Here is an 11040-nt window from a genome sequence, read left to right as displayed (position 1 = left end):
CGCTGGCTGCTGGCTACATACGGTAGCCCATGGCAACCCACTGCCCCAGGGGCTGTAGCCTATGCCATCACCGGCGACTCATGGGGCAGCCTGGCTCCAGGTTGAGCTGTTGTTCAGCATCTTAGCTGTAGAGGGCAGTGTCACTGGCCCACATATGTGGGATCCGAACCGGAGCCCTGCTGCTCAGAGCTGGCATCCCAAGCCAGCACTTAACCAACGCGCCACTCGGCCAGCCCTAGCCAGCTTCTTATTACCCTTCTTATTATTTCCTGCATATAGGTATTATTTGTTCCTGAGCTCATTCCATGACTGTTAACTGCTTAAGTTTTCTTTCCATTAGATAGTTCTAATTAGAGCCGTTAACTTGATTAGATTTTCTTTTATATATATATAAATTTTATTGGGGAACAGTGTGTATTTCCCAGACCTATCAGCTCCAAGTCAAGTCGTTGTCTTCAATCTAGTTGTGGAGGGCACAGCTTAGCTCCAAGTTAAGTGGTTGTGGGAATCGAACTGGCAACCCTGCTGTTATGAGCACTGCGCTCTAACCAACTGAGCCAACCGGCCACTCCAGATTTTTTTTTTTAATATTTTTTTCTCAGAAAAAGTAATAATACCCAATGTAAAACATGGAAAATACAGAAAAGCATAGATAGAATAAAATTAAACTAGTTTCAATGTAAAGAGAACTGTTAACATTTTGATGTGTTTCTTTTTGGTATGCATAAGTGAAGGTGTTAAGGAGGAGAAAATGGGATGGCTAGTGACAGGATACTGGAAAACTCTTAACATTTACATTAGAAACATAATTTCTTTAAAACTCTAATTGTTTTCTCTGACTTATCTTCTACCACCACATACCCAGTGGTTAATATGATGTAGTATTCAATTAATATTTGTAGTATTAATATTTGTAGTATTAAATGAATGCTTCTCTGAAAACACAGTTTTAATCCTGAGCAAGAACCTGCAGAGGTGTCATGTTATCTAAAAGACTGTGAACTTCTTTGGACCAATCCTCAGGTCTTCCTTTCATTTTCCCTCCATACCTATCATTCACTACTGCTGAACTAGTAGACAGTTAGACCAGTCGTCTCTTCAATCTTTCACATGTATCTTTGCCTTGTTGTTCCCTCTCATCTTTCCCCTTTATGTTAATTTCTGACCAAACCTCAAACTCATCTGTTCTAAGAGGCCTTCCCTGATCCAGCGCATACCACTCCTAGCAGCTTCCTTGTTCTATGTTCCCATAACACTTACGTAGGATCTGTACTCCAAGAACTGTGAATTTGACTAAATAATGCCTTGTCATTGTCAACATTTTTCATAGGCCAGTTAGCCATGTAGAGAATGTGGCTACAGCTGAGAGTGGGAAATTCACTGAAAGCCATTTTGCCGTTTAGTGATGGTCATTTTGTGAATTTACCTATACCTGGGAAGGAAGATCAAGAAACATCATAAAGGGTCTTATAGTACATGGTAAAGACTTTAGATTTTATTGAGTATATTGGGAGACCATTGTAAGATTTTAATAGAATAGTAACATGATCTGATTTATGTCTTTAAAAACAATTTTTTTTAACTCTATAAAGATGTGTTGTGGTGAGACAAGATTGGAAGTAGAAGTAACGAGGCTATTGGTGAAAGTTGGTGGAAGATATGAGGCAAGAGGGAAGGAATCAAGGTTGACTCTTAGGTTTTTTACCTGTATGCTATTGACATTTATTGGGCTGAGAAAGAATTGGATACTGTCCATTTGGGGGGAATTCAAGAATAAATTTTTGGACAAGTTAAGTTTGAGATGCCTACTAGACATCCAAGTGAAGATGTTGAGTAGAGGTTGTATATGAGTCTGAAAGGTCTGGGCTGGAAATACAGATATTTATTGATATTTATTGATAGTATCCAGATATTGAGAGTTATCCAAGATATTTATTGATAACATTTATAGCTATTTTTTCTGGCAGAGTAGTGAGTATAGGTTGAAAAGAGAAGAGGCGAAGGACTGAGGGCTCAAGGGAGCCAAATTCAGAGGAGACGCCAGCATCATAAAGGCCAGGACTGTAACTTCTACTTATTTTGCATCTCTCAGAGTGCCTGCTTCAATGCTAGGCTCACAGTAAGTGTTCAAAAAACATTGACTGAAGGAATGAAAACTAAATTGCTGGAAAAGTAAGTGGGTATGTTGCCATACCATGCACCTCTCCTGACTATGTCCATGCCAGAGCATAAAATAGTGTTTCTGTCACAGTCTCAGTCACATACACGATGGAAAGTTCCACACCTGGCAAGTACTTACTGGTAGTTTTATTTATTTTTTTAACTTTTTAGAAATTACATTTTTAAACTGAAGTCTTCTCTTCTTCCTTTACTTAATGCAGATAAATAGCTTTAATTCTTATTTGGCAAGAGGAAAAAATGTGTGGACCAGTATGATCCTGTGATACATTGGTTGGTTTTTTTCATTGGAGGATACCAACCTTCATTCTTGGCAATCTGTCAAAACCATATATTTTCAAGTTCCAGCAAGACAAAATGACTGGCAAATTTGAAGCAAATTGCTCTATTTTTTTTTTGAAGTACATGCACTTAAAATTCCTACTGAAGTACATTCAAATTACAAAAGAAAACAAGGCTAAAAAGAGAATATCTGAAGGAATAAGCAAGAGATCCTCAGTTACCCATTGTTTTTTTTTTAACGTTCAATTTTATGTAATTAATATTGTACCTAATGTATGATACCATTCATATTCCAATAGTGGCATAATATTTAAAAGATCAATGCAGAGGATACAGAATTATGGGCAAGATGTTTCCAATTAAGCAATAAATTATTGCCACCATCATATGGGTAGGGAATTGCAAATCTTGATTGTGTGAGGGCATTTGGCACCAGCAAGCTTTTGAATGGTTGGAGTTAAATGGAAACTGAAAAAGAAAAATTATTAATGGCCAAAACTAACAGGGCTATGTAGTTTAAGTGCTGAGACATTTATGGTGCAATGTTCCTATAGGCAACTGATGTGAGTTCTGGGAACTGGTATTAAAAGAAGTGGAATGAAACCGAGTTGATGAATTAGACAGAAAGGGCAGTCCATTTTCAGATTTCTTTCAAAACACAGCAAGAGAAAAAAGCACAAGCTGCAAAAGCAAATGAAAATTACAGCCCAGAACTTGACATCTAAAATATCACAATTATAGTTGCAAGAGATTAAAATTGCGGTCCAGTCTGTGGTGTTTTCCATCATCTTTCTTAAGAGGATGAAAATCACTGTTATTTTAAAACTTCTCTCTCTTTCTTATTAACTGTGTTACAAGAGGTTTGTGTTAGAATGACTGAGTCCTGAAGTGAAACTTCCCAAAGTGTATGTGAAAGGAATCAAAGTCTTATTAGAAAGTGGGTAAGCCTTTCAAACATCCCCACAACAGACTCCATCAGCCCAAATACCCAAGAGACCCTCATCAGTAGACAAACAAAGTCTACCTCCTCCCCAAAGGTGATCAGCCGTCAGGCCTGTCGGAGAATGCTAGAAGATGATATTAATATTCAGTCTTGCATCATTCTTACTGTTTTTCTGGCCACCATAGATCATTATCATGGAGAAAAGGACCAGCATTTTGGGACAGGTTTTCACAGACTGTGTAACTAAGTTAAGGAATTTAAGAGAGGAATTTTTATAAGCCCCAAAGGGAAAAAGGGCTCCCTTTATCTTAGCAGTACAGACACAGTGCTGTGTTTCATGGTGGAGACACCAAGGTTAAATTCAATGAATTCCCTTTTTGTATCACACATTTATACCAGTTTCTTTTTAGGAATCAGGATTTTTAAAAAGCAAAAAACATTTGCTTTCTTAGACATTGAAGTTAACTTCATGTAGAGTAGATATTATAGAGATACAGCTATTGCATTTTTTAAAAAACCATATACTTCATCATCCTCACATAGTTCTGAGATGGAATCATAAGATCCTGTGATGTCAGACTAGATTCAGGGTGGACACGTCAGAAATAACAGAGAGGTAGCTGCCTCTTTTTAAAACTTTGATTAAGTGACTTTCCCAGTTAAGGAATGTACAGTTTCTATTCTCTTTCTTCAATTTGATTTTTTCCTTTATTCTAAGAAGCATATTCTTTTTCAAAGTACATCCATCATTTCTTTAGAGGGTCTCTCTCTCTCTCTCTCTCTCTCTCTCTCTCTCTCTCTCTCTCTCTCTCGTTTTCTGTCTTTCTCTTATGACTGAACACATAAATACATTTTCTCTATCTAATCTGTAGCAGTAGTTTGGAACAGAATCAATGACACAAAATGATTTTTAAGAAAAAAATTACATACCCTTTTCTTCTTTTTTTCCTTTTGGTCTTGGCAGAGGACTCTTTTAAAAAGCTCCAACTCACTGGGTGAGTTTGGGCTAATGGAGAAGAGAGGAGGTGCTGGAAGGAGGTTCTTCACAAATGAACCTTTGTCTGCCTTGTCTCTCGCCTGGGATTGACAGACTTGCTGCTCCAGCCAAGATGGGGGGCGAGGGGGGGGCAGGATGGAAGACAGACTGGGCTGCACAGACTGCCTCCCGTGGGTTCTTACAAACCAGGCAAAGATGAACTAAACAGCTTCTTTACAGAGGGAAATAACGAGTCTATACAAGAACCTCAGAGAGGCAGCCTTGGAGCAATAAAATATAAAACCGAGGGATTTAAAAAGAACACAGAGAGAGTGATTTTTACCTGAAGAGAGCTGTGTGTGAGAGAAAGCAAATGCGTGTGTGAGAGACAGAAATGGAGACAGACAGAGAGACACTGAGCCAGGCAGAGAGACAGTGAGCCAGGGAGAGAGGGAAGGAGGGAGAGAAGGAAGAGGAGGAGAAATGGCTAATATGATTTGGAAAAATAGCTGAGCACCTCTTTCTCTTCCAGTTTCTTTGCATTTTTTCACCAAGTTTTCCTCACCATCTAGATTTCTTATTATTACATTTTGGTTGAAGATATAATCCAACTCTCCAACTCCTCCCCCAAAGAGTCATTACCAGCCAATGAAAAGCAATAATAAAATGACTAAAGAAGAAATCTATTCTGTGTCTCAGAAATAAAAGCACAAAACGTATTTCACTTGGTGTTGAGCGAACTGTACTGGAATGGTAGCATCTGTTAACTCTCCTTGAGTTATTGGGTTTTTAAAAAAATTCAATTTGGAATAGTGTTGCTGGAGTTAGAAATATTATAATAGAATAGGGATTATCTAGACAGAGAATGGAGGAAAGGTCATTCTAGGTTGTATCAATAAGGGCATGAAGGTGAAGGAGAGGGTAACAAGTTTGGGGATTATAGGCAGTTTTGTGTCCTGGAACTAGGAATAGTGGAAGATAAAATTAGAGGGATAGAAAGAGACAAATAAATCGGTGAAATACCTCATATGCTATGCTAAAAATGTTGGGTTTTATCCTGAAGGTGAATGGACAGATGATGGAAAACATTTAAAGGGATGAACCCCTGACTGCAGTGTGAAAGAAGGATAGTGTGGGAGGAAAAAGACAAGACACAGGGAGAAGAGGGGCCCTTGCAGTAATCCAGGAGAGAAGAGAGTTAGGAAGCAAAATGGAAAAGATTTGGCGACTAATTAGGTTTTTATGTTTAGAGTAGACGTAGTTGAGAGAATAGGAGACTTTATTAAATAATTTCAAAGGCTTGGACCTTTGAATGGATGATGCTCTTCTTCATATTGGAGAAAAAAATACAAAAAGAAGAGCAATTTTGGTTGGGGCAGAAGTGGAGAGATAGAAATGAGTTAGTTGTGAATGTTGACTTTAAGAAGCCCTAGATGCAATTAGGAATGTTTAGTTGGTTAAATGGACTTGTGGCTCAGAAAAGGAGTATGGGCTAGAGAATTAGAGTTTATCAACTCATTAACTAAATATAAGCTAAATGACTAATCGAGTTATTCAACTAAATGATTGTGGAGGCCATGCTGTACCCCTTCAAAGTTACAGAGCGCTTGCCGTGTGCCAGGCACTTCACATGTCTGAACTTATTTACTCCTCCTTATGACCCTATGAAATAGATACTATTATTAGTCCCATTTTATAAGTGGGGAAACCTCAGAGATGTTAGGTAATCTGCCCAAGATGTCACACAGCCAGAAAGTGAGAAGACCCTGGAATGTGGTTCTAGTGTCTAGGCTCTTCCCCATTGTGCTGTGTAGAAGGGATCATAGAGTGAGACGAGAATAGGGCTAAGATCAGAGCCTTCGGAGCACTGGCATTTAAAGGATAAGTAGAGAACCAGAAGCAGTGGAAAAATCAGGAGAGTATTGTCATGGAAGTCAAAGGAAGAGCATTTCAGGAAGCATAGAGGTGAGTCGAAGGCCCCTGATGACAGCCGTTTTAGGAAAGCCACACCCCAATATGGAGGTATGTAGAGAAAAGGAAAGACCAACAAACCCAGAAGCAGTTACCAGCCCTGAGACAGGTCAAGTCTCTGGTCTCCATTTCATTGAAGCTGGAGCAAGTGACATGGAATTCAAGAGAAAAGATGAGAGGCATACGTGCAATTGACTGCACATTTCCTTTGCATATTTACAAATAAATTTCCTGATACTTACTAAATAAAGATTATGCCACAGGTAGGGTTAAATTATTTGTATGACTTAAATGTGTAGAACTATGTGAGTATGAGGAGGAAAATGGAGACTATTCAGCCTTGACTCTATCTGCAGAGCTATCCATCTTGTTTACTCCATGTTGATTTAGGTTGGAAGTATGGTGCCGACACAAATCGACTTTCCCGTGGACGAAGTCTCTCTTTTCCTCTTGTACCCTTTTTTCCCTGTGTGTCTAATTCTTTTTTGTTTCCTTGTATTTAATCTACAGTTGTTCAAAATAGTGGACTTTTTTACATTCAGCAATATTCAAACCCATACTATATACCTGGCGCTGGGTTTCTTGCATACTCGCTTCAAGTGATACACAGCAGCTGTTTGGTAACTGTCTAGTGCCTCTATGCATCATGTTCCTAGTCTCTTAGAAAAGACTTCCCCTAGAAAGCACATTTCGATCTTGGCTTCCTAGTCCCTCGTTGTGTCTCATTTACTTTTCATTAGCTGGACTTCCCATGATTTCAAGGGATAATTGTTGAACATTGTTAAATTTAAAAACATCTGCTGCTATTCATCCTGATGTCCGTTACACAGAGTTACTCATCTGAGAAGCAGCTGAATTGCAAACCAAGGCCTGCAATTCAAGAGGCTGCCCTTGTGACTTTCAATTTGGGACTCATATCTGACACTGCCATTTGTTTTCTTCTACATGGAAACGTGGGCATTCTTTTTTGGGTTTTTTTTCTCTCCTGATCACCTGTTCCTCAGGCCTGTTGTTGAACCCTAGTTTATGTTGCTCTGGAGACCATCTGTCTCTTTGAGACAGGCTCTGAGCTTCCCAAAGTAAACCTTTTATATGAGGTAGGTAAGGCCATTCAGATATGCTGTCCAGTTTCTAGAAAAATATGTCCTGTGTTTTTATGTGATACTGCCTGTGTGTGTGTGTGTGTTTGTGTGTGTGTGTGCGTGTGTGTTTTATTTACATAGGTATATGCTATCATTCTTGTGTCTAATCAGGTTTGTTACAAATAGAAGATCCCCACAAATTAGTGACAGAGCCAATTCATGAGTAGAGAAACATTTGATATAGAACTTAAACAGTTATATTAAAAGTATTCATATTCAATTTGAAAAGCCAGCCGATTAGTATTCCCTAAAAGACAAACAAACAATAACAACCACAAAATCCTTCTAATCAGATGAAGCCTCAGGAGAGGCCTTAGATATAAACAATTATAGACATCAGACATCTGAAGCCTGTGAAACAAAATGGGAACACATAAACTCTTCTGGTTTCCACCTGGGAGCTCATGCATATGACCTGATTCAGAATCTGCGGCTCCTCTGTTCTGGAATTGACCCCTTTCTCTCATTTCCCTCAGGCTTAAATCCTTCTGGAGTCACTGAGAGTGGCAGGCAGTGTGGAGCGAAGCAGCAGCTGGTTTCAACCTTCACAGGCTCCTCCCAGGAGAGAGGTAGGACCTGTTTTATGTGAGCATCCTTGACAAAAGGAGTTTCTAATAATTACGCTAATTGAAAATTAATTCACAGTATGTTTGTTGAAATAATGAGCTACGACAAAATTACCTTTTAAAACTCCTTTAAAATCAGTTAAATAGATACAATTAACCTGGGTTATTAAGTATCTTTGAACACAGTCAAAGAGTATTCTTTTTGATTAAAACTATTTAAAGTTTCCCTTAAGACTTCCTCTGAACTCAGAACATTTGTGCTTAGAATGGTTTTTGCAACGGGGTTGAACAAGATAACCTCTCTCACACATACTTAGCTTTCTGCCACTGAAGTGAAACCTATGAAAACAGACTCCCTTGAGGAGTCTAGAATGAGGCCCTTGAGGAGAGAGCAGAATTAACAAGAACTGTTGTGTAAGATGTTGAATGATGCCGCTACAACTCCAGGGAGAGAACTGCTTCCTAGAGGCATTCATCTTGAAATGCAGTTTCAAAGGCATGATGTACTTGGGAATTGCTAGGATTTCCAGACAGGCAGCCTTGGCTCTAATGAAGATTGTAGGGGGCGTCTTCCTAAGAGCTCAGAAACTTTTAGTCAGAATAGCCAACACAAGACTTCTTTTATCTGGGCCCAGAGAGTAAGCCATCCACTAGGAGTGTTGGACGTTTTCACAGCATTTATGCATAGAGGTTGTGAAAACTCTAAGTAGCATGATCTTTAAATAGGATAGAAATAAAGTCAGGAAAATGAACATCAGGAGAGAATGTGTTAAGGAAAATGATGCAGTTTTAGGAGCCCATAGAGTATTCCGAATGAATGATAATGTTAACATGAAAATAGATTTTAGTAGGAAAAGAAGCCAAGAAGGAAAGGAACTTGAAAGTAACCCCTTTAATTTCCTTGCTGTCTAAAAGAGGCATTGAGCTGACAGTAAATAGAATCATAGCCCAGATCCCAACAATAATGTTGGGGTTTTTCGGAAATGACCCACTCGTCAAAACCTAGAAAGATCAAGAGATTGATTCAGTGTGCAGACCTGTATTCTTTTGTAGATCCTGAGTTATTGCCCTAAGCTTCCCAAAGTTGTTTCACAGGTACAAGCATCTGGTTGGTCGGTAACGATAACCAATAATAGTAATGATACTAGTAATAGTGTCATTGCTAAGTGTGTTAAGCTCGTTAGAAATTTTGGCGTCTTGAATCCAAGCAACATTCTTTTATGAGGTGATTTTTCTCATGGGGGAACCGAGACTCAAAAAGATTAGGCAACTTGGCCAAGATCGTGGAAATGAAACTGGAAAGCAAAATAAAACTATGCTCTTAGCCTGTTGTCTCAGTAAATAGTAAATGTAAAATGAGAGGCTGGAGAATCTAAAACAACAATACTGGTCTAAAAGGTTGTCACCCGTGATTGAGTGTAAATGAACCACACATACATACTCTCTGCGTCTCATAGGGCCATCACTCGCTTAATGTGTCTCCTCAATCTATTTTCTGTGAATACTTGGCTTGAAACAATTCTTCCTTGGATACTTATAAATTTGAGTCGACGAAGTAGCGTTTCCTACGATGTCAAATATGGAAAATTGCCCAAATGTCAGTCATTTGGATAGAGTTTCCAAGTGATTATAATTCTAGAAGTAAAATTATGGTGCCACTCAGTAAATATTTGTTAAATGAATGAATGAGTTAATAAATACACGAGTGAATAGATGAAATACTTGGATAGAGGGTAGTTTTGAGGGAATTATTTGCCATTCGATAATTGTTTATTGAGTGTCTACTGTGTCCTATGATTGACGTTTAGTGTCAGGGAGGATGAATTTCAGTGGCTAGCTACCATTTTCTCAAGGCCCTCTCTGAAGTGCAGGCTACTAACTCCTACTATTGATATTAATCCTCAGTTTTCTCACTTGTAAAACAAAGGGTTTAATGGATGATTTTTATGGTTCCTTCCATTTCCCACTTTTTATGAATGTGTGATTCTCAATATGTTTTTAAATAAACTTTTAAATGTTAGGATAGTTTTAGATGTACAGAAAAAATTGCTAAATAGGACAGAAACTTCCTATATACCTTATACCCAGTTTCCTGTATTAGTTAACATCTTACATTAGTGTGGTACATGTGTTACAATTAGCAAATCAATAGTGATACATTATTATTAACTAAAGTCCATAATTTATTCATTTTCTTAGTTTTTATTAAGAAATAAATGTCCTTTTTCTGTTCAAGGATCCCCTCCAGGACACCACATTATTACATTTACTGTCTCTTTAGGCTTCTGTTGACTGTGACAGTTTCTTAGACTTTCCTTGTTTTCAATGACTTTGACAAGTTTTGGTTTTTTTTAAAGATTTTTATTGGGGAATTGGGGGGATGGGAACAGCAATGGGGAATTGAGGGAAGGGGAACAGACAAGTTGCTGTCGTATTGCTCTTCAATCTAGTTGTGGAGGACGTTGCTTCACTGGCCCAAGCTGGCACCATCATTGCGCTCCTCCCGGGCGAGGCAGATCAGTCGCCGGCTTCTGGACAGCCGCTCACTGCGGCTGCTGGCCACTCACGCTGGCTGCTGGCTACACACGGTAGCCCATGGCAACCCACTGCAGCAGGGAGGGGCTGCAGCCTACGCTGTCGCTGGCAACTCATGGCAGCCCAGCTCCAGGTTGAGCTGTTGTTCAGCATCTTAGCTGTGGAGGGCAGTGTCACTGGCCCTCATATGTGGGATCCGAACCGGGGCCCTCTGGCATCCCAAGCCAGTTCTTAACCATCACGCCACTCAGCCGGCCCTGACTTTGACAAGTTTTGAGGAGTACTGGTTAGATGTTTTGTAGAATGTCCCTCAATTGAGATTTATCTAATATTTATCTTTTGATGAAACTTGGGTTATGTGATTTTGAGAAAAAGACCCCAAAGTTAAAGTGCTTTCTTTATCACATCTCATCAGCTGTGAACATGATGTGTCACTGTTGATATGGA

General features: G+C 39.1%; 2 protein-coding genes across 2 annotated transcripts in view; one reads left to right on the top strand and one right to left on the bottom strand.

Annotated features, from left to right (window-relative positions):
* The window catches only part of SCRG1 (stimulator of chondrogenesis 1), a 10900-nt gene extending 6125 nt beyond the window's left edge, over positions 1-4775 (bottom strand). Inside the window, exon 1 of the mRNA XM_019636210.1 lies at positions 4334-4775. The gene's annotated coding sequence lies outside the window, so the exon portion shown is untranslated. The remainder of the gene's footprint in view (positions 1-4333) is intronic.
* Positions 1-11040, top strand: part of SAP30 (Sin3A associated protein 30) — a 102356-nt gene that overhangs the window by 22999 nt on the left and 68317 nt on the right. The window contains exon 4 of the transcript XR_002123227.1: positions 7969-8061. The gene's annotated coding sequence lies outside the window, so the exon portion shown is untranslated. The remainder of the gene's footprint in view (positions 1-7968; positions 8062-11040) is intronic.

The sequence above is a fragment of the Hipposideros armiger genome, unplaced genomic scaffold, assembly GCF_001890085.2.
Source record: "Hipposideros armiger isolate ML-2016 unplaced genomic scaffold, ASM189008v1 scaffold_27, whole genome shotgun sequence".
In the NCBI taxonomy this organism is placed as follows: Eukaryota; Metazoa; Chordata; class Mammalia; order Chiroptera; family Hipposideridae; genus Hipposideros; species Hipposideros armiger.
The sequence above is the reverse complement of the archived record's forward strand: the minus strand, read 5'-3'. Positions and strand labels throughout refer to the sequence as shown.